We start from the raw sequence: 24647 nt of genomic DNA, 5'->3' as shown, positions 1-24647 counted from the left end.
CCATTGTAAACTGTTTACATGACTATCACCCCGTAGCACTCACATCTGTAGCCATTAAATGTTTTGAAAGGCTAGTCATGGTTCAAATCAACAACATAATCCCAGACAACCTGGACCCTTTCTAATTTGCATTCCGCCCCAACAGATCCACAGATGACACAATCTCTATTGTATTCCACACTGCCCTTTCACACCTGGACAAAAGGAAAACCTATGTGAGAATGCTGTTCATTGACTACAGCTCAGCGTCGTGATGGTAGGCATCAACACATCTGCCACGTTGACCCTCAACACGTGGTCCCCTCAGGGGTGTGTGCTTAGTCCCCTCCTGTACTCCCTGTTCACCCACGACTGTGTGCACACAACTCCAACACCATCCTTAAGTTTGTCCACAACACAAAGGTGATAGGCCAGCCTACAGGGGGAAAGTCAGTGTGGTGCCAGGATAACAACCTCTCCCTCAACGTCAGCAAGACAATGCGCTGTCGTTACTCATTGTGTTTTTATTCCTTTTGTTATTATTTTTCTATTATTTAACTTTTGTTTCTCTGCGTTGTTAGGAAGGGCCCTTAAGTAAGCATTTCACTGTTAGTCTACAGCTGTTGTGACAAATAACATTTGATTTGATATTAGAGTGTTATTAACAAATTGTGGATTACTGAGTTATCGTGTGTATATTTGACATGACATAACACACACACACACAAACACACACACAAAGAAACACATCACAAATGCTTGAATGGTTTGTCATTCATATTGTATTTGCTGAAAGACATCTATACTTGATGTGATGTTGGTGGTGGTAGCGAGGATTTCCCTGCTTCACTTGGCTCCACTGAGGACTTACGAGGAGTGCGTCCCAAATGGCACACAATTCCCTATAAAGTGCACTTCTTTTGACCAGGGCCCATTGGGCTCACATCAAAAGTAGTGGACTATGTAGGGAATAGGGTACCATTTGCGATGCACCCAACTATCCCCAGTCAGGACCACTGACCTGCAAAATCTAAAATAGAATAATAGCCACTTGAAGCCCCTGTTCCACAAATGCATCCACTCCAATTGCTACATTCTGCTGCTAAATGTATTGGAATATGAGGGAAACATTTTACTTCCAAGAGCAGAGCAGACAAAAACTGAAAATCTTGGAAAAGAAAGCATTTCTGTTTGAGGCTTTTTCACTCACCAGTCCTAACACTGTGGTTTGAGTTTACCATGAAGCGGTGTGTCAAATATTGCATCTAATAAATACATGTTATGTTTCATCCCAGATCCCTTGTTTAGGTATTTATCAATTTCTCATCACTTGTCTCTTCCTGAATATAATCTGGAAAACGAAAGATATCCTGACAGTAGTGTCATAATCATGTCAGCCTCATCCCCCCCACCCTACTTCTCTACCCTCTCTCACTATCTCTCTTTTCACTATCCTCCATGGATAGGTGAGCTTGTTGCTGTGGTCCGCAACCATGGGCCCAACACTAAGCCCCTAGCTGCTGATGAGCTCATAGCCTATTACCATTTTACCACTGCCTCCTCCCTGCCTCCTCTGTGCCTCCTCTCCGCCTCCCCCTGCCTCCTCTCTAACGCCTCTCTTCCTCCTCTCTAACCCCTCTCTGCCTTCCTTTGCCTCCTTTCTGCCTCCTCACTGCCTTCCTCTGCCTTCTTCTACCTCCTCTCTGCCTTCCCCTGCCTCCTCTCTGCCTCTTCTCTGCCTCATCCCTGCCTCCCCTGTCTCCTCTCTGCCTCCTCTCTGCCTTTCCCTGCCTTTCCCTGCCTCCCCTGTATCCTCTCTGCCTTCCCTCCACTCTGCCCCTGTCTCCTCTCTGCCTCCTCTCTGCCTCCTCTCTGCCTTCCCCTGCCTCCTCTCTGCCTCCTCTCTGCCTCCTCTTTGCCTTCCCCTGCCTCCCCTGTCTCCTCTCTTTGCCTACCCCTAGTTGCCACTGGGCTCATACCCCTGTTAACGTCCCACAGGACTGTCAACAGAAGAGAGTCTGTAGTGACAAGAAGACATGGGGAGACATGGGACTATAGTTAACCATGGGGAGGCCTTATCCGTGTGGCTATGACCTTTTCCCTGATATTATTAACATAGATTATTATACAACCTCATAGGACATAACTAGAAAAGGTAAAGGTAATTTTCCTGAAGAAAAATGTTATGCCTCACTTTTAGCTGTCTTAAAATATTTTTATGGTAGTGGGAGAAGTTTAAGAAGTTTGAAGTGTTAGATAGCGGTGAGAGTATTCTATAGAATCCATGTTCGGCAGTTGCTTAATTTACCAACAGGAACAGTATGGTGTAACGTATGGGCAGATGTGTACACCTATTGACCAGGGACTAAATCATGTATATTCAATGCATCTAGATGCATTTGTTCATGCATCTAAGCATATCTCCCAGAGTCTGTGTTATCTCCCAAACAAGTATATTCCTGAGTATCTTCCTCACAATTTAAATGAGGCCAGCTCTACATAAACTGTCAACACAATACCTTAGCGTTCCCTAAACAAATGCAGTATAGGACAAAGAACAAATACAGTGGACTAGAATGCAAAGTTTCCCCGTTCTCATTCATTAAATCTCATATTATTTAACTTAAAGATTGTTGTCCATAACAATAGTTTTCTAAGTCCAAGCTCGCAGAGCCCTTTAGATAATCATAATTGTCTGCACTGTAGCTGCAAGAAATGTCCACAATAACAGCTTGCTATTGTGAAGAGCAGAATTAGAAAACTGTCAAAAAATAACATTTACACCGTCAGCCTATTCAGTCATTCAGAAGGGGGTTAAATGAAATTGTAAAGCCTTGACGTCTGTTTAAAATGCTTCCCAAATAGCACCCTATTCCCTACATAGTGTCTACTGTTGACCAGAGCCCAATGGGCCCTGTTTCAAAGTAGTGCACTATATAGGGAATAGAGAGCCAGATGGGATGCGAACTTGATGTCTGTTTTCATGAGTTTCCAGCTGAATAAAATAAAATGGACAGACTTAATTTGAGTTTGCATTCAGTTGTTATGTACGGCACGACAACCAGTCTCTATTACAATCTGTATACATAGTTATTCAGTCTGTTTCACTACATACACTAAAGAGTTTACCGTTAACTGGGTCTGTGTCCCAAAGGGCACCCTAGTCCCTATATAGTAGACTAATTTCGACCAGGGCACATACAGAGATTGGAGCAGAGTGGGTCAATTGTTTTGAGTTTAATGTGTTGGAGTTCATTTGTTATATTAAACGTGATTGAAACATTTCAAATTACATTTCTCTATACTGTCATGAAATGGGTATTGTACCATGTGGTGGAGGGATGCTAATGGCATAAGGCAAAATGTAATATTATTCAAGACAATGATAAAAAAAAGGTTTATAAAGAAACAGGAAACCGAGATATTGCTATATTCAGCAGAAAGAACGGAACTTGATCTCTCAAGTGATCCAGATAAACCGCGAGTTCGCTGGCAAGAGAGAGGAGAGAGGGAGAAAAGGATGAACGAGAAAGCGAGGGAGTCAGCAATAGAGCAATAGAGATACAGAAAGAGACCGAAAACAAGAAATGCATAAAAAGTAATTGTGTATAGATGACAGCAGTTGTAATAAATAAATAAGTGGAAATAAATGCATTATTTATTCAGAGGGTGATTGCTGCAGTGGGAGTGAAAATAGGTTTAGAATGGATGGAAAAGCATCCTGGCTGTGTTTGGGTTAGTTTCCTGCAGTTTATATTGCTCCTTTACTATCCTACACTGGAGGGGACGCAGAGAGGAGAGGACACAGAGAGGAATGGACAAGGAGAGGAGACGGAGAGGAGACAGAGAGGAGAAGGGTCCGAGAGGAGAAGAGACAGAGGAGAGGAGAGTAGAGTACACAGAGAGGAGAGGACACAGAGAAGAGAGGACACAGAGGAGAGGAGACAGAGAGGAGAAGACACAGAGAGGAGAGGACACCGAGAGGAGAGGACACCGAGAGGAGAGGACACAGAGAGGAGAAGACACAGAGAGGAGAGGACACCGAGAGGAGAGGACATCGAGAGGAGAGGAGATCTTAGAGGACACAGAGAAGAAAGGAGACAGAGAGGAGAGGATAGAGAGGACACAGGGAGGAGAGGACACAGGGAGGAGAGGACACAGAGAGGAGGACACAGAGAGGAGAGGCTACAGAGAGGAGAGGACACAGAGAGGAGAGGAGACAGAGAGGAATGGACAAGGAGAAGAGACGGAGAGGAGACAGAGAGGAGAAGGGTCCGAGAGGAGAAGAGACAGAGGAGAGGAGAGGACACAGAGAGGAGAGGACACAGAGAAGAGAGGACACAGAGGAGAGGAGACAGAGATGAAAGACTGGAGAGGACATAGACGAGAGGAGACAGAGAGGAGAGGACACAGAGTGGACAGGACACAGAGAGGAGAGGACACAGAGAGGAGAAGACACAGAGAGGAGAGGAGAGGACACCGAGAGGAGAGGAGATCTTAGAGGACACAGAGAAGAGAGGAGACAGAGAGAAGAGGATAGAGAGGACACAGGGAGGAGAGGACACAGAGAGGAGAGGTTACAGAGAGGAGAGGACAGAGAGGACACAGGGAGGAGAGGACATTGAGAGGCTACAGAGAGGAGAGGACACAGAGAGGAGAGGCAAGATACCCCCCATAAGCTATCCGACTCGATGGATTCTCCATTCACCGAGCGGACAGGACAGTAGAGACAGGGAAATCGAGAAGTGGAGGGGTTTTCCTCTTCATCAGCAACAAATGGTGCGCTGACTCGAGCGCAGTGGAAGTCTCGACCCATTGTTCACCTGTCTTGGAATACCTGATGGTCAAATGCTGACCCTTCTACCTCCCAAAGGAGAATTATGCTGTTATTGTGAGTGTTGTATACACCTCAGGATAAGAAATATAACAAGCTGGCACTTAAAGTGTACGAGGCTAGAAACAAGCACTTTTAATTATGTGTCATCAATTAAACTTTTACTCATTGGGCTAAATCGGGGTCACACAGGGTGTTTCTCGGTAGTCTTAAACAAATCTACTTTGAAACAAAAGTATACACCTCACACACATGGTTATGATCTTAAAAAAAAGAAGACACCTGTACCATGTCAGATATAGAGTTGATATGTCTTAAAGTTTGAGTTTGCATCACAATAATACATCATCCCCCTTTCGGCAAATCAAATCATAACTCTGTATTCCTGCTCACAAGCTCAAATAGGAAGAACCCATGACTAACTCCATTGAGAAATGGACATCAGAATCAGAGTATTTGCTACAGGGCTGCTTCGCTAGCGATGATTGGAATATGTTCCGAGCTAACCACCTCCGTCACCGGCTTCACTAGGAAATGCATTGACGACATTGTACCCAATCAAAAACCCTGGATTAAAACAGATTGGTTCTAAACTGAAGGACATGGCTACCACACACAGGGCTATCACAGACTATTCAGAACCACCTCCGTCACTGCTGAGGACAGAAACAAATACAAGAAGTCCCACTACGACCTCCGCACAGTCATCAAACGAGCAAAAGGTATCAGGAATCAAGGTAAGACCCAAGTGCAGACTGTGTGAAGTAACAATGTTTATTGTAACCACAGGGGCAGACAAACGACAGGTCAAGGCAGGCAGGGGTCGATAATCCAGAGCAGAGGCAGAGGTACAGGACGGCAGGCAGACTCAGGGTCAGGTCAGGCAGAGGTCGGTAATCCAGAGGTGGAGCAAAGGCACAGGACGGCAGGCAGGGTCAGGGTCAGAGACAGGCAGTGGTCAGGCGGGCGGGTACAGGGTTAGGACAGGACAAGGTCAAAAACCAAGAGGACTAGAAAAAGTGAGACTAGGGAAAAACAGGAGCTGAGACAAAACGCTGGTTGACTTGAAAAACAAGACGAACTGGGAAACAGAAATACAGAAAACAGAGGTATAAATAAGGGAGGAAGATGGGCGACACCTGGAGGGGGGTGGAGACAAGCACAAGGACAGGTGAAACAGATCATGGAGTGACAGTACCCCCACCTCACATTGGCCCACAAGTCGATGAGTACGTGGAGAGACTTGGACTGGTCGCCCCACAGCAGGGTGGCATGGAGAGGGGGGCGAGTAGGGGGAGAAGAACAATTGTCTTTAAGACCCACCAGAGTACTCACTCCAATGAATGAGCTAGGTCTCTTGAAGGGACAGGTAGACACATAATGACCGACAGTTTCGCAATATAGACACCTCTGGGAGTTCAGTCTGCTTATGCGTTCTGCTGAAAGCAGCCTAGCCCTGCCGAGCTGCATCGACTTGGGAAGAGGCAACTAGGCAGTCTTCGGAGGCTCTTAGAGGAATTTGGGTAAGCTCATATCCTCTTGGGGACTTCCGGAGTTCATCAGATGCAAGGTGGGATCCTTGAGTGAGCGATTGAGACCGCAATCAGACCTCTTCTCCCTCCTACCGTACGTTCCCCTAACTGTCCATCGATCCGGATGGTTAGCGCAATGAGTCGAGCTCCTTCGGTAGTTCCCTTGCAGCAAGCTCATCCTTTTCCCCCGCCGATAATCCGTGCAGGAACGTGTCAAACAGTGCCTCTGGGTTCCACGTACCCTCCGCTGCCAGCGTGCGGAACTGCACTGCATAGTCTCCCACTGAGGGAGCCTTGCCAAAGCTGGAGTAACTTCCGGGCAGCCTCTCTCCCAGACTCCGGAGCCTCAAAATCCTTTCTCACCTCCTCCATGAATATCTCCAGACTGAGGCAGACGGCGGATTGTTGTTCACACACCGTAGTGGCCCAGGCGAGTGCCCTCCCAGACATCAGCGTAATAATGTACGCTATCTTCGATCGGTCTAAGGGGAACGAAGAAGGATGCAGCTCTAAAACGAGGGAGCACTGGGAGAGAAAGGCCCGGCAGGTTCTGGAAACTCCATCGTAGCGGCGGGAGATAAGTGGGGTTCCCGGGAAATCGGGGTGACGGTGCTGCTACCAGCCGGGTTACTGGGGGACTGGGAGGTTACTGTCGTGGTAGGCTGCCTAGTAGGCAACCCATGGAATTGCTCCCGCAAAGCGTCCAATGCTAGGTCGTGACGTTCGGCCACGTCCTGGAACCCTTCCATCAGACCACGAAGCATCTCCTCATGTCTACCAATGAGGGCTCCTTGGGAGGAGTTGACGTTACAGAGCTGGTTCAAGTCTGCTGGGTCAGTCAGTGCCAGTTCGTACTATCAGGAATAAGGGTAAGACCCAAGTGCAGACTGTGTGAAGTAACACTGTTTATTGTAACAACAGGGGCAGGCAAACACTCCTTCCATGGCCTCCAACTGCTCTTAGATGCAAGTAAACCTAAATGCATGCTCTTCAACCGATTGCTGCCCACACCTGCCCGCCCGTCCACCATCACTACTCTGGACAGTTCTGACTTAGAATATGTGGACAACTACAAATACCTAGGTGTCTGGCTAGACTGGAAACTCTCCTTCCAGACTCACATTAAGCATCTCCAATCCAAAATGAAATCTAGAATTGGCTTCCTATTTCGAAACAAAGCATCCTTCACTCATGATGCCAAAAAGACCCTCGTAAAACTGACTATCCTACCGATCCTCAACTTCGGCGATGTCATTTACAAAATAGCCTCCAACACTCTACTCAGCAAACTGGATGCAGTCTATCACAGTGCCATCCGTTTTGTCACCAAAGCCCCATATACTACCCACCACTGCGACCTGTATGCCCTCGTTGGCTGGCCCTCGCTTCCTATTCGTCAACAAAACCACTGGCTCCAGGTCATCTATAAGTCTTTGCTAGGTAAAGCCCCGCCTTATCTCAGCTCGCTGGTCACCATAGCAGCACCTACCTGTAGCACGCGCTCCAGCAGGTATATCTCTCTGGTCACCCCCAAAACAAATTCTTCCTTTGGCCGGCTTTCCTTCCAGTTCTCTGCTGCCAATGACTGGAACGAACTGCAAAAATCACTGAAGCTGGAGACTCATATCTCCCTCACTACCTTTAAGCACCAGCTGTCAGAGCAGCTCACAGATTACTGCACCTGTACATAGCCCATCTATAATTTAGCCCAAACAACTACCTCTACCCCTACTGTATTTATTTATTTGTTTTGCTCTTTTGCACCCCATTATTTCTATCTCTACTTTGCACATTCTTCCACTGCAAATCTACCATTCCAGTCTTTTACTTGCTATATTGTATTTACTTCGCCACCATGGCCTTTTTTTGCCTTTACCTCCCTTATATCACCTAATTTGCTCACATTGTATATAGACTTATTTTTCTACTGTATTATTGACTGTATGTTTGTTTTACTCCATGTGTAACGCTGTGTTGTTGTATGTGTCGAACTGCTTTGCTTTATCTTGGCCAGGTCGCAATTTTAAATGAGAACTTGTTCTCAACTTGCCTACCTGGTTAAATAAAGCTGAAATAAAAAAAATAAAAAATTAAAATTAAAAAAATAATCCCTACTCTTGACCAATCACCAACGAAGGGGTTTCAGCTTGCCTCAAGAAAAAAAGTTGTGTGCCCGAACAACAGAAAAAACCCTTACTGAAGACCAAAACGAACAAAAACCTCACAAAACTCTTCCCAACTGTTTTGGCTGGAAAGCATGCGGACTCCTTGAACAGACCATTTCAGCTTTCACATAGAAATAAGTTATATTTGCAAAGTATTTCAAGAAACTGGAAAACATATTTCAAGCAAGTATTTTTATATTCCACAAGTATTATCAAATTAACTGTTTTGTACAGATAATTATTACTCGTAAGTTATGAATTCAGGTTAAACGCTCAAATACATTTAGTTTTTAAAAAATCACAAAAGTAGTTTAGTAGCCTTTACTAGTCCTGTATTAGCAGACCGATATAGACCTCTTCAGCACAGGCATTTCATTTATTTATTTTTAAGCACCCTCAACCCCAAACTACTTCCCTTTGCTGTGTGTGTGTATTTGTGTCTGTGTGTGTGTCAGTGGGATGGCTCTGACATCTCCGTCTGCGTTACTATGGTTACCTAATCCAATGGCCTCCTCCGTGGCAGCATCCTCACACCTCCCTATCCTACAAAGAAGTGATAGGAGGAGAGGAGGGTGGGAGCTGTGTGTCAGAGTGAGAGCTAATTTGAACCTGGAGAGGAGCGGAGACAACGGAGGGAGCAGCAATCTTTCAGACAGTCCCTCGGTCCCTCAATCCCTCAGTCCCCCAGAGAGCTCTTGCTCTCTCTCTCTCTCTCTCTCGGTATTGCACATGTTTAAATCTGTCTTCTATTGGATTAGAAATGTCACTGTGGTCATTTAGGTTGTAAGTCTATTGGACTTGATCAGGCAATGAAACCCTTGATGGAATCCACTAGGTTTGAATGTACATAATTTAGCAGTGGTTATGAATATGATTACACAGTACTACAAGACATTTGTCCAAAGCACGTGTGTGTATGTGCGAGTGTGCTTGTGTTACAACTAAATTGCATCATCAAGGAACCATGACAGCTATGATGACTATGGTAGCTTCAGCAATCACCAGTATAGCTAGAATCAGCACCATGGACAGTGCTTTTCATACAAAATGCAATTTACCAGTAGGAAAGTGACCTGTATCTGAAGATAGCAGTGCATTATACAATTGTCATTGTAGTGGAACACATGAAATGACAGAAATAGGAAACGTTCCTCCTGAAACTGAAATACATACTCTAACCCCAACACCAACCCAAACCATCACCAACCTTGCCAACACCAACCCAAACAACCACCAACCTTGCTAACACCAACCCTAATAACCACCAACCTTGCTACTCTAACCTCAACACCAACCCTAACAACCACCAACCTTGCTACTCTAACCTCAACACCAACCCTAAAAACCACCAACCTTGCTACTCTAACCTCAACACCAACCCTAACAAACACCAACCTTGCTACTCTAACACCAACCCTAACAACCACCAACCTTGCCAACACCAACCCAAACAACTACTAACCTTGCTACTCTAACACCAACCCAAACAACCACCAACCTTGCTAACACCAACCCAAACAACCACCAACCTTGCTACTCTAACACCAACCCTAACAACCACCAACCTTGCCAACACCAACCCAAACAACTACTAACCTTGCTACTCTAACACCAACCCTAACAACCACCAACCTTGCTAATACCAACCCAAACAACTACTAACCTTGCTACTCTAACACCAACCCTAACAACCACCAACCTTGCCAACACCAACCCAAACAACTACTAACCTTGCTACTCTAACACCAACCCAAACAACCACCAACCTTGCTAACACCAACCCAAACAACCACCAACCTTGCTACTCTAACACCAACCCTAACAACCACCAACCTTGCCAACACCAACCCAAACAACTACTAACCTTGCTACTCTAACACCAACCCAAACAACCACCAACCTTGCTAATACCAACCCAAACAACTACTAACCTTGCTACTCTAACACCAACCCAAACAACCACCAACCTTGCTAACACCAACCCAAACAACTACTAACCTTGCTACTCTAACACCAACCCAAACAACCACCAACCTTGCTAATACCAACCCAAACAACCACCAACCTTGCTAATACCAACCCAAACAACTACTAACCTTGCTACTCTAACACCAACCCTAACAACCACCAACCTTGCTACTCTAACACCAACCCTAACAACCACCAACCTTGCCAACACCAACCCAAACAACTACTAACCTTGCTACTCTAACACCAACCCTAACAACCACCAACCTTGCCAACACCAACCCAAACAACTACTAACCTTGCTACTCTAACACCAACCCAAACAACTACTAACCTTGCTACTCTAACACCAACCCTAACAACCACCAACCTTGCTACTCTAACACCAACCCAAACAACCACCAACCTTGCTAATACCAACCCAAACAACCACCAACCTTGCCAACACCAACCCAAACAACTACTAACCTTGCTACTCTAACACCAACCCTAACAACCACCAACCTTGCCAACACCAACCCAAACAACCACCAACCTTGCTTCTCTAACACCAACCCTAACAACCACCAACCTTGCCAACACCAACCCAAACAACCACCAACCTTGCTACTCTAACACCAACCCTAACAACCACCAACCTTGCTTCTCTAACACCAACCCTAACAACCACCAACCTTGCCAACACCAACCCAAACAACCACCAACCTTGCTAACACCAACCCAAACAACCACCAACCTTGCTACTCTAACACCAACCCAAACAACCACCAACCTTGCTACTCTAACACCAACCCTAACAACCACCAACCTTGCTAACACCAACCCAAACAACTACTAACCTTGCTACTCTAACACCAACCCTAACAACCACCAACCTTGCTAACACCAACCCAAACAACTACTAACCTTGCTACTCTAACACCAACCCTAACAAACACCAACCTTGTTATTCTAACCCCAACCCTAACAACCACCAACCTTGCTACTCTAACCTCAACACCAACCCTAACAACCACCAACCTTGCTACTCTAACCTCAACACCAACCCTAACAACCACCAACCTTGCTACTCTAACCTCAACATCAACCCTAAAAACAACCAACCTTGCTACTCTAACCTCAACACCAACCCTAACAAACACCAACCTTGCTACTCTAACACCAACCCTAACAACCACCAACCTTGCTACTCTAACCTCAACACCAACCCTAACAACCACGAACCTTGTTATTCTAACCTCAACACCAACCCTAACAAACACCAACCTTGTTATTCTAACCTCAACACCAACCCTAACAACCACCAACCTTGCTACTCTAACCTCAACACCAACCCTAACAACCACCAACCTTGTTATTCTAACCTCAACACCAACCCTAACAACCACCAGCCTTGTTATTCTAACCTCAACACCAACCCTAACAAACACCAACCTTGCTACTCTAACCTCAACACCAACCCTAACAAACACCAACCTTGTTATTCTAACCTCAACACCAACCCTAACAACCACCAACCTTGTTATTCTAACCTCAACACCAACCCTAACAACCACCAACCTTGCTACTCTAACCTCAACACCAACCCTAACAACCACCAACCTTGTTATTCTAACCTCAACACCAACCCTAACAAACACCAACCTTGCTACTCTAACCTCAACACCAACCCTAACAAACACCAACCTTGTTATTCTAACCTCAACACCAACCCTAACAAACACCAACCTTGCTACTCTAACCTCAACACCAACCCTAACAAACACCAACCTTGCTACTCTAACCTCAACACCAACCCTAACAAACACCAACCTTGTTATTCTAACCTCAACACCAACCCTAACAAACACCAACCTTGTTATTCTAACCTCAACACCAACCCTAACAAACACCAACTTGTTATTCTAACCTCAACACCAACCCTAACAACCACCAACCTTGTTATTCTAACACCAACCCTAACAACCACCAACCTTTTTACTCTAACCTCAACACCAACCCTAACAACCACCAACCTTGCTACTCTAACACCAACCCTAACAACCACCAACCTTGCTACTCTAACCTCAACACCAACCCTAACAACCACCAACCTTGCTACTCTAACCTCAACACCAACCCTAACAACCACCAACCTTGCTACTCTAACCTCAACACCAACCCTAACAACCACCAACCTTGCTACTCTTACCCCAACCCTAACCACCAACCTTGCTATTTGTCTGCTAGTGTAACATACCTTGGCCCTCCTTCACTACTCTGAGTGGCTAATAACTCTGACTGCACACCTGACTGGCTGACGTACTGCAAATTGAGAAATGATGAGACTAAACTCAACAAAATGGAGAAGAAACTGTATTATGAAGCCAAGATCAATGATTTAAAGAATGATGGAAAAAATCTTTGGACTACTTTAAATGAAATGATGGGCAGAAAGACAAATTCAACCTCATCTTTCATCAAATCAGATGGCTTATTAATTATTTTCATGATTACTTCCTTGGAAAGTGTGAAAAATTAGGCAGGAAATGCCAACAACGAACAGTGAGCCATCGTATTCATACATAAAAAAAACAAATAACGAAAGAAAAGCAATGTAGGTTTGAATTTTGTAAAGTTAGGGAGAGATGGAAAATTGTTGTTATCGATCAATAATGACATCCCTTGACAACTTAGATGGAAAGCTACTGATAGTAGTTTACTATAGCCACTCCTATCTGTCATTTCTTTAATCTGAGCCTAGAGGAAAGTCTTTGTCCTCAGCCTGGATGGAAGCCAAAGTAATTCCGCTACCCAAGAGTGGTAAAGAGACCTTTACTGGTTTTAACAGCAGACCTATAAGCTTGCTGCCAGCTCCTAGCAAACTGTTTGAAAAAATAGTGTTTGACCAAATAGAATGCTATTTCTTTCTAAACAAATTAACAACAGATTTTCAGCATGGTTATAGAGAAGGCCACTCAACATGTACTGCACTGACACAAATTACTAATGATTGGTTGAAAGATATTGATAATAAGAATATTGTGGGAGCAGTACTGTTAGATTTCAGTGTAGCCTTTAATATTATTGACCATAAACGTATGTGTTATGGCTTTTCAAACTCTGTCATATTGTGGATTTAGAGCTATCTATCTAATAGAACTCAAAAGGTTTTCTGTAATGGAAGCTTCTCTAATGTCATACATGTAGTGTGGTGTACCACAGGGCATCTCTCTAGGCCCTCTACTATTTTCTATTTTTACCACTGCCCTGCCACTGGCATTAAACAAAGCATGTGTGTCCATGTATGCTGATGATTCAACCATATGCGCATCAACAACCACAGCTAATGAAGTCACTGAAACCCTTAACAAAGAATTGCAGTCTGTTTTGGAATGGTTGGCCAGTAATTAACTGGAAAGAACATCTATAAAACTAGGAGAATTGTATTTGGTACAAATAATTACCTAAGTTCTAGACCTCAGCTGAATCTAGTAATGAATGTGTGGCTGTTGAAAAGTTGAGGAGACTAAATTAATTTACGTTACAGATTGTGAACTGTCATGGTCAAAATATAGATTCAGTGGTTGTAAAGATGGGGAGAGGTCTGTCCGTAATAAAGATAGGCTCTGCTTTTTTGACGCCACACTACAAAAAGCAAGTTCTGCAGGCTCTAGTTTTGTCTAATCTTGTTTATTGTCCAGTTGTGTGGTCCAGTGCTGCAAGGAAATACCTAATTAAGCTGCAGCAGGCCCAGAACAGAGAGGCACGTCTTGCCGCACTTCTTGCTCTTCATTGTAATCAGAGGGCATATATAAATACTATGCATGCCAGTCTCTCTTGGCTAAGAGTTGAGGAGAGACTGACTGCATTGCTTCTTCTTTTTATGAGAAACATTAATGTGTTGAAAATCCCAAATTCTTTGCGTAGTCAACTTACACACAGCTTTGACAGAACAAATTCAAGAAAGTGTACAGTATTATATAGAGCCGTTATTGCATTATTCCATTCCATCTCAAATGAACAGCAAACCTGGTTTCAAAAAAGTTTGTGTATGTATTGATGTGTAGGCTACGTGTGCCTTTAAAACAAATCTATGTAGTTATGTTCTTGAGTTGTTCTTGTCTATTAATGTTCTGTATTATGTCATGTTTCATGTTTTGTGTGTACCCCCAGGAAGAGTAGCTTCTGCTTTTGCAACAGCTAATGTGGATCCTAATAAAATACCAAATACCTAACCACCAAGCTATTTGTCTCCTAGTGTAACATGACCCTCCCTCGCGCCTGTTAATGTGCTGTTGGTATTTTTCTATTTTGTTTTACCTTTCAGTCCCTCCCCCTCTCCCACCTTTCTCACTCTCTCTCTTTCCTTCCCTCCTTGTCTATCTTTTGTCTCTCTCTGTGTCTCTGTCTCAGTCTCTCTCTGTTTCTCTCTCTATTGTTGTATTCCTAATCTCTCTGTCTCTGGTCAAAAGTAGTGCACTGTGTGGAATAAGGTCTGTCTGGTCAAAAGTAGAGCACTATATAGGGAATAAGGTGCCATTTGGGGCTCTCAGGTAAAGAAGCCTGTTGTGTTTTACTTCCTTTCCTAGATCATCTCTGTCTTCTTCTCTGAGCATCTTTGTTGCCCCCCCACACACACGTTCACCACACACACACACACACAAACTCACACATATACTGTACACACACACATACTGTACACACACACATACTGTACACACACATACTGTACACACACATACTGTACACACACACACACCTCTTCAACCGAGAGCAGGGGTATTATTAAATAAAGACTCAGCTGTCTCTCCATTCCTGTTCCTAATCAGCGCAGAGTGAATGCATGGGTGCCTCTTGTCACAAATAGCAATGAGACCTTGGGATCCATTACCGATGAACAGGGCTTGTTAATTTATGAAGTGGTTTAATTCTTTCCTCTCCTTTGAGGTTTGAGTCTTCAAGTCTTTTTTCACTTCCTCCATTTCAATAAATCAAATGTATTTATAAACCCCTTTTTACATCAGCAAAGTGCTTATACAGAAACCCAGCCTAAAACCCCAAACAGCAAGCAATGCAGATGTAGAAGCAAGGCAGCTAGGGCAGCAGGTAGCCTAGTGGTTAAGAATGTTGGGACAATAACCGAAAGGTCACTGGTTTGAATCCCTGAGCCGTCTAGGTGAAAAATCTGTCGCTGTGCCCTTGAGAAACGCACTTAACCATAATTACTCCTGTAAATCGCTCTGGATAAGAGAGTCTTCTAAATGACTAAAATGTTTTTAAAAAATATGTAGGAAAAACTCCCTAGAAAGGCAGGTACCCAAGTAGAAACCTAGAGAGGAACCAGGCTCTGAGGGGTGGTCAGCCCACTTCTGGCTGTTCCAGGTGGAGATGAAAAGATGACAGAATTTGGCAGATCGGCTGACTTTCGACCAGGCCCAAGACGCTTGTGGCGGTCAAACACCATAGAGGGTAATAATATTTTTTAGGCCAAACCGTTCAGACACTACAGACAATTTTGAGAGAAGACCAATTTTCGGGTCTGACAAACGCTCTATCTCTGTCACCTTTCACCACAGATGTGGAAGTGCGACATCGGCAGATGCGGTATATTGAGAGGCATCCAATGCAATATCTCTTGCTTAAAATAACAGATTTTTATGGGGATTTTGTTTTTCTTTTCGCGGGTGCGTGGGCATCGACTCGGTTTTAAGGCAATATCTTTCTTCAAGATGCTCAAACGTTCAAATAATAATCACAGTGGTTAAATGTTGTTTAGGAGTGGAATAAATGTTGTGGATCTTAATGTTTCTCCTCATAATCCTGGACTATCGGACCACCATTTTATTACGTTTATAATCACAAACCAAGGATCATCAAAAGCCGTGCTATAAATTCTCGGACAATGCAAAGATTCCTAGATGCCCTTCCAGACTCCTTCCACCTACCCAAGGACGTCAGAGTACAAAAATCAGTTAACCACCTAACTGAGGAACTCAATTTAACCTTGCGTAATACCCTCGATGCAGTCGCACACCTAAAAACAAAAAACATTCGTCATAAGAAACTAGCTCCCTGCTATACAGAAAATACCCGAGCTCTGAAGCAAGCTTCCAGAAAAATGGAACTGAAATGGTGCTACAGCAAACTGGAAGTCTTCTGACTAGCTTGGAAAGACAGTATCGAAGAGCCCTCACTGCTGCTCGATCATCCTATTTTTCCAACTTAATTGAGGAAAATAAGAACAATCCAAAATGTATTTTTGATACTGTCGCAAAGCTGACGAAAAGATCATGATCATTAGAAAGCAAATTACGGACTCCTCTTTAAATCAGCATATTCCTCCAAAGCTCAGTTGTCAGTTGTCAGTCTCAGTTGTCAGTCTCAGTTGTCTCCACAACACTGCCAGGACCTAGGATCAAGGGAGACACTCAAGTTTCTTAATACTATATCTCTTGACACATTGATGAAAATAATCATGGCCTCTAAATCTTCAAGCTGCATACTGGACCCTATTCCAACTAAACTACTGAAAGAGCTGCTTCCTGTTCTTGGCCCTCCTATGTTGAGCATAATAAACGGCTCCTTATCCACCGGATGTGTACCAAACTCACTAAAAGTGGCAGTAATAAAGCCTCTCTTGAAAAAGCCAAACGTTGACCCAGAAAATATGAAAAACTATCAGCCTATATCGAATCTCCCATTCCTCTGTTGCGCAGCAACTCACTGCCTTCCTGAAGACAAACAATGTATACGAAATGCTTCAGTCTGGTTTTAGACCCAATCATACCACTGAGAATGCACTTGTGAAGGTGGTAAATGACCTTTTAATGGCATTAAAAGGCTCTGTATCTGTCCTTGTGTTCCTAGACCTTAGAGCTGCTGTTGATACCATCGATCACCACATTCTTTTGGAGAGATTGGAAACCCAAATTGGTTTACACGGACAAGTTCTAGCCTGGTTTAGATCTTATCTGTCGTAAAGATATCAGATTGTCTCTGTAGATGGTTTGTCCTCTGACAAATCAAATGTTTTTTTGTTTTTTTACCTTTATTTAACTAGGCAAGTCAGTTAAGAAAAAAAGTCTTATTTTCAATGACGGCCTAGGAACAGTGGGTTAACTGCCTTGTTCATGTGCAGAACTACAAATGTTTTACCTTTTCAGCTCAGCAAATCAATCGTGCGACCATTCAGTTACAAGTCCAATGCTCTAACCACTAGGCTACCTGCTGCCCCAACTGTAAATGTCAGTGTTCCTCAAGTCTACATTTTAGGACCACTATTGTTTTCATTATATATTTTACCTCTTGGTGATGTCATTCGGAAACATAATGTTAACTTTCACTGCTATGCTGACGACACACAGCTGTACATTTCGAAGAAACATGGTGAAGCTCCAAAATTGATCTCCCTGGCAGTCTGTGTTTCAGACATGAGGAAATGTAAGGAAGTGACATGAGGAAGTGCACAGCAAATGTCCTACTTTTAAACTCGGACAAAACAGAGATGCTAGTTCTAGGTCTCAAGAAACAAAGAGCAAATTAAGTCTGACATTTTAAAGTGGAAATTACAAACTTTAGAAGCCTTTTTAGCCTTGAATAGAAAGTTTGCATTTCCTGCAAGAAAAGAGCGATCAAATTCATATCCTACATCTGTAGCATAATAAAATGCTTTAGGCTGTGTTATTCACAAATTGCACCCTATTCCCTATGTAGTGCACTACGTTTGATAGGGCTCTGGTAAAAAGTATTGCTCTATAGGGAATAGGGTGCCATTGGGGATGCAGACTCTGTCTCACAAGGAGGCTGAGTAGTACTCATTCTCCCACTCAGTGTGTGTGGTTGATTCTGAGGGTTTACCATTTCATGCATGGCTGTTTACATGAGGCAGGTCCAGATGAAGGAAGGCATGCTTAAAACAATATGAAAAGCACGACAACCCTGCGTTAAGATGAAAGGTTGGCTCTCGAGAACACACATATACATGGACACACACGTACACACACACGTACACACACACACACACACACAGACAAAATAGGCCATATAAAATGTTGGATCTGGATTACACCTCTCATTCCATAGCTAACCTGGAAGAGGAGAGCTGGAAGAGGAGAGCTTGAAAACGAGAGCTGCAAGAAGAGAGCTGGAAGAAGAGAGCTGGAAAACGAGAGCTGGAAGAAGAGAGCTGGAAAACGAGAGCTGGAAGAAGAGAGCTGGGAAACGAGAGCTGGAAGAAGAGAGCTGGAAAACGAGAGCTGGAAGAAGAGAGCTGGAAGAAGAGAGCTGGAAGAAGAGAGCTGGAAGAAGAGAGCTGGAAAATGAGAGCTGGAAAACGAGAGCTGGTAGAAGAGAGCTGGAAGATGAGAGCTGGAAAATGAGAGCTGGAAGAAGAGAGCTGGCAGAAGAGAGCTGGAAGAGGATAGCTGGAAGAGGATAGCTGGAAGAAGAGAGCTGGAAGAAGAGAGCTGGAAGAAGAGAGCTGGAAGAAGAGAGCTGGAAAACGAGAGCTGGAAGAAGAGAGCTGGAAGAGGAGAGCTGGAAGAAGAGAGCTGGAAGAGGAGAGCTGGAAGAAGAGAGCTGGAAGAAGAGAGCTGGAAGAAGAGAGCTGGAAAACGAGAGCTGGAAGAAGAGAGCTGGTAGAAGAGAGCTGGAAAATGAGAGCTGGAAGAAGAGAGCTGGCAGAAGAGAGCTGGCAGAAGAGAGCTGGCAGAAGAGAGCTGGAAGAGGAGAGCTGGAAGAAGAGAGCTGGAAAACGAGAGCTTGAAGAGGAGAGCTGGAAAACGAGAGCTGAAAGAACAATGCTTGTAAATTATTGGTTTGTTTTTCATGCTGCCTCCCTATAGCTTGTTATTTGTTTTCATGCTGCCTCCCTTTTGGTTGTTGTTTGTTTTCATGCTGCCTCCCTATAAAGTGCTGTTTGTTTTTAAAGCTGACTCCCTATAGCGTGTGTTGTTTGTTTTCATGCTGCCTCCCTTTTGGTTGTTGTTTGCTTTCACGCTGCCTCCCTATAGCGTGTTGTTTTTCACGCTGATTCCCTATAGCGTGTTGTTTTTCACGCTGACTCCCTATAGCGTGTTTGTTTTTCACGCTGACTCCCTATAGTGTGTTGTTTGTTTTTCATGCTGACTCCCTATAGTGTGTTGTTTGTTTTTCACGCTGACTCCCTATAGTGTGTTGTTTGTTTTTCACGCTGACTCCCTATAGTGTGTTGTTTGTTTTTCACGCTGACTCCCTGTAGCGTGTTGTTTTTCACGCTGACTCCCTATAGCGTGTGTTGTTTGTTTTCATGCTGCCTCCCTTTTGGTTGTTGTTTGTTTTTCACGCTGACTCCCTATAGTGTGTTGTTTGTTTTTCACGCTGACTCCCTAAAGAGTGTGTTGTTTGTTTTTCACTCTGACTCCCTGTAGCGTGTTGTTTTTCACGCTGACTCCCTATAGTGTGTTGTTTGTTTTTCACGCTGACTCCCTAAAGAGTGTGTTGTTTGTTTTTCACTCTGACTCCCTGTAGCGTGTTGTTTTTCATGCTGACTCCCTATAGCAGGTTTGTTTTTCACGCTGACTCCCTATAGCGTTTTTCAGGCTGACGATATAGCTCTCGGCTATATTAGACACAACTTAACGTTCTTTGTGCAGCTTCTAATGTCGAACAAAGTTTAAAATTGTTGAGCCTCCGTCTGTAATTTTCTTCCCGCATGTTTGGTAAGTTGCAATCTGTTTTTTGTTGATACAGCGTCGTCTTTATATCCGAAAATAATACTTTTGGGCATCATATTTTTCAAAGGCACCATCTGAATTCCCCCGTCGACGTTCCTCTGCACTGCCACGCACAACTTTTTCTCAGCTGGCAAAATTTGATTGGCTGCTGTCCGATTCAAACTGTAATCCGTTAAATAAAGAGTTGACGTGCTGCACACTTTTTTTAATAGCATCATTTTTAATATTTGGGCTTGGGGAGGGTATCAAGTCAGGTCGAGTCAAAAGGCTCAAGTCCAAGTTAAGTCACAAGTCATTGGTGTTAAAGTCAAAGTCGAGTTGCAAGTCATCATATTTGTGACTCGAGTCTGACTCAAGTCCAAGTCATGTCAAATCAAATCATCAAATCAAATGTATTTATAAAGCCCTTCTTACATCAGCTGATATATCAAAGTGCTGTACAGAAACCCAGCCTAAAACCCCAAACAGCAAGCAATGCAAGTGTAGAAGCACAGTGGCTAGGAAAAACTCCCTAGAAAGGCCAGAACCTAGGAATAAACCTTGAGAGGACGCAGGATATGAGGGGTGGCCGAGTGTGACTCGAGTCCACACCTCTGGCAAACACTGTCTGGTTTTGACACTTTGATCTCGTGTGACAGTGGAATTCAGAGAAGTTACTGTACTAGGTTACCTTATAAGGTAACCTCAGTTTATTGCTGCACTTATACATTGACGTAGATGATCACACCATGAGGGAGTGATCATAGGTATATAAATCAGCTGCGCCCTTTGCTTGTTTGTAGAACTTACTCTGAGACATGCATGCTGTGTTTCCATTGTTCATTTCTGCCTGCGATTGCATTAATAAAGGTTTGATTGATTTACTTTAAGAAGATATTGTCTGACTGCTGATTTCACCACTAAGCCAGTGATTGACAAGGAACAAGGAACCTACCCCGACAGAATGACGTAGGCCACTGTGTTCTTAGGGACCTTCAATGCTGCAGACATTTTTTGGTAGCCTTCCCCAGACCTGTGTCTCAACACAAACCTGTTTCAGAGCGCTATGGACAATTCCTTCGACCTCATGGCTTGGTTTTTGCTCTCACATGCACTGTCAACAGTGGGACCTTATATGGACAGATGTGTGCCTTTACAAATCATGTCCAGTCAGTTAAATTTACCACAGTTGGACCAATAATGTTGTAGAAACATCTCAAGGATGATCAAGGAAACAGGATGCACCTGAGCTCAATTTTGAGTCGAATAGCAAAGGGTCTGAATACTTATATAAATATGGTATTTCTGTTTTTTATTCTTAATATATTTACAAAAAAATCTAAAAATATGATTTCGGTTTGTCATTATGGGGTATTGTGTGAGGATTTGTATTTATTTAATCCATTTTAGAATGAGGCTGTATGTTGAAAAAGGGAATGGGTCTGAATACTTTGTTACATCGTGCCTTAGCCTCAGTCACCCACTTCAATTGGGGTTCCTTACAATTGGATGAGCATGAGCATTTGCACTTTGCACTTTGTGTGACACAAAGATTGTGTCTCAAATGGCACCCTATTCCCTATATAGTGGACTACTTTTGACCAGGGCCCATGGGGCCCAGGGTGGCATTTAGGACTGCAATATTGCACAGCTGTCTCGGTGGCCTGCCTCCATTGCACTTAACTTATATGTTTTACTCTGTACATGGGAATATAACCACACAAGTAATTTTTATCAGCAATAAGTCAACTTGATGGAAACACATTTCTGGTGGGAAAATGCATGTATTGCTTTTATGCAGCTTTTTGAATATTCACATTAAAGTCTATGCCAAGGCACAATGAAGCTGTTCTGGCAGCTCGTGGTGGCCCAATGCCCTATTAAGACATGATTATGGTGTTTCCTTTATTTTGACAGTTAAGTATATTTTAAATGTTTTGTTCTTCTACAATCTAACGACAAAACTGACCATATTTCCCCCTCTCGTTCTGACTGCCCTCCCCTTTCCCTTCTAACTTCAAGTTGGTTTAGTGAATAAAAAGCGAATAAAAATAGTAATACAAATAAAAGCTGAATGAAATAATTTAGCAGATTTAATAATGGATAGATTTTTTCATTTTTTACAAAGTTACATAGTCTATATGTAAATAACAGTCATGATCCAAGCATTTTTACCTGTCGAAAGCTAGCTTATTAGCATTAGCCATCTCTTATGCTGAGGGAGAGTAGCTAGCTAGCTACCACCAACCCTGATCATACCTGTGGCTAACTCTGCTGCTGCACTTTGCCTTTCTCACAGTTCTGCCCTCTCCTCCTAATTTATTGCTGCCTCAACCTGCTCCCTTTTTATTGCCTCTCTTTCAGAAGAAGTTCCAAATACCCATACTTCCTCTGTGCTATGCTGCAGACTCTGACTAAGGGACAGGCGTTAGGCTGAGTGATGACATTGACATCTAACCGGTGCTGTAGGAGTGGGGGAAGGGTCAAGAGAATCTGGACCAATCACAGCAGGCACAGCATCACTCCAGGGGCTTCTTGCAGTGCCTGCTACTGCCTAGCGCAGTATATAACATTGTTTATTTTAGTCATAAAAATGTGTCAGTAAATCATTTTCACCATCAGAAGGTTCAGGGCTGGACCAAAAACATCTGGGGCTGAAGCCCGGAAGTCCAGGCCATACAACGCCACTGAGTAGAACCATGTCTAAATCCCAAATGGCATCCTGAGTAGAACCATGTCTACATCCCAAATGGCATCCTGAGTAGAACCATATCTACATCCCAAATGGCATCCTGAGTAGAACCATGTCTACATCCCAAATGGCATCCTGAGTAGAACCATGTCTACATCCCAAATGGCATCCTGAGTAGAACCATGTCTACATCCCAAATGGCATCCTGAGTAGAACCATGTCTAAATCCCAAATGGCATCCTGAGTAGAACCATGTCTACATCCCAAATGGCATCCTGAGTAGAACCATGTCTACATCAAATCAAATCAAATCAAATTTTATTAGTCACATACACATGGTTAGCAGATGTTAATGCGAGTGTAGCGAAATGCTTGTGCTTCTAGTTCCGACAATGCAGTAATAACCAACAAGTAATCTAACCTAACAATTCCACAACTACTACCTTACACACACACACAAGTGTAAAGGGATAAAGAATATGTACATAAAGATATATGAATGAGTGGTGGTACAGAACGGCATGGCAGATGCAGTAGATGGTATAGAGTACGGTATATACATATGAGATGAGTACTGTAGGGTATGTAAACATAAAGTGGCATAGTTTAAAGTGGCTAGTGGTACATGTATTACATAAAGATGGCAAGATGCAGTAGATGATATAGAGTACAGTATATACATATGAGATGGGTAAGGTAGGGTATGTAAACATTATATTAAGTGGCATTGTTTAAAGTGGCTAGTGGTACATTTTTACATAATTTCCATCAATTCCCATTTTTAAAGTGGCTGGAGTTGAGTCAGTATGTTGGCAGCGGCCGCTAAATGTTAGTGGTGGCTGTTTAACAGTCTGATGGCCTTGAGATAGAAGCTGTTTTTCAGTCTCTCGGTCCCTGCTTTGATGCACCTGTACTGACCTCGCCTTCTGGATGATAGCGGGGTGAACAGGCAGTGGCTTGGGTGGTTGTTGTCCTTGATGATCTTTATGGCCTTCCTGTGACATCGGGTGGTGTAGGTGTCCTGGAGGGCAGGTAGTTTGCCCCTGGTGATGCGTTCTGCAGACCTCACTACCCTCTGGAGAGCCTTACGGTTGTGGGCGGAGCAGTTGCCGTACCAGGCGGTGATACAGCCCGACAGGATGCTCTCGATTGTGCATCTGTAGAAGTTTGTGAGTGCTTTTGGTGACAAGCCGAATTTCTTCAGCCTCCTGAGGTTGAAGAGGCGCTGCTGCGCCTTCTTCACAACGCTGTCTGTGTGGGTGGACCAATTCAGTTTGTCCGTGATGTGTACACCGAGGAACTTAAAACTTTCCACCTTCTCCACTACTGACCCGTCGATGTGGATAGGGGGGTGCTCCCTCTGCTGTTTCCTGAAGTCCACAATCATCTCCTTTGTTTTGTTGACGTTGAGTGTGAGGTTATTTTCCTGACACCACACTCCGAGGGCCCTCACCTCCTCCCTGTAGGCCGTCTCGTCGTTGTTGGTAATCAAGCCTACCACTGTAGTGTCATCCGCAAACTTGATGATTGAGTTGGAGGCGTGCATGGCCACGCAGTCGTGGGTGAACAGGGAGTACAGGAGAGGGCTCAGAACGCACCCTTGTGGGGCCCCAGTGTTGAGGATCAGCGGGGTGGAGATGTTGTTACCTACCCTCACCACCTGGGGGCGGCCCGTCAGGAAGTCCAGGACCCAGTTGCACAGGGCGGGGTCGAGACCCAGGGTCTCGAGCTTGATGACGAGTTTGGAGGGTACTATGGTGTTAAATGCTGAGCTGTAATCGATGAACAGCATTCTCACATGGG

The sequence above is a fragment of the Salvelinus alpinus genome, chromosome 3 (genome assembly GCF_045679555.1).
Source record: "Salvelinus alpinus chromosome 3, SLU_Salpinus.1, whole genome shotgun sequence".
Lineage (NCBI taxonomy): Eukaryota > Metazoa > Chordata > Actinopteri > Salmoniformes > Salmonidae > Salvelinus > Salvelinus alpinus.
This window is presented reverse-complemented; position numbering follows the sequence as displayed.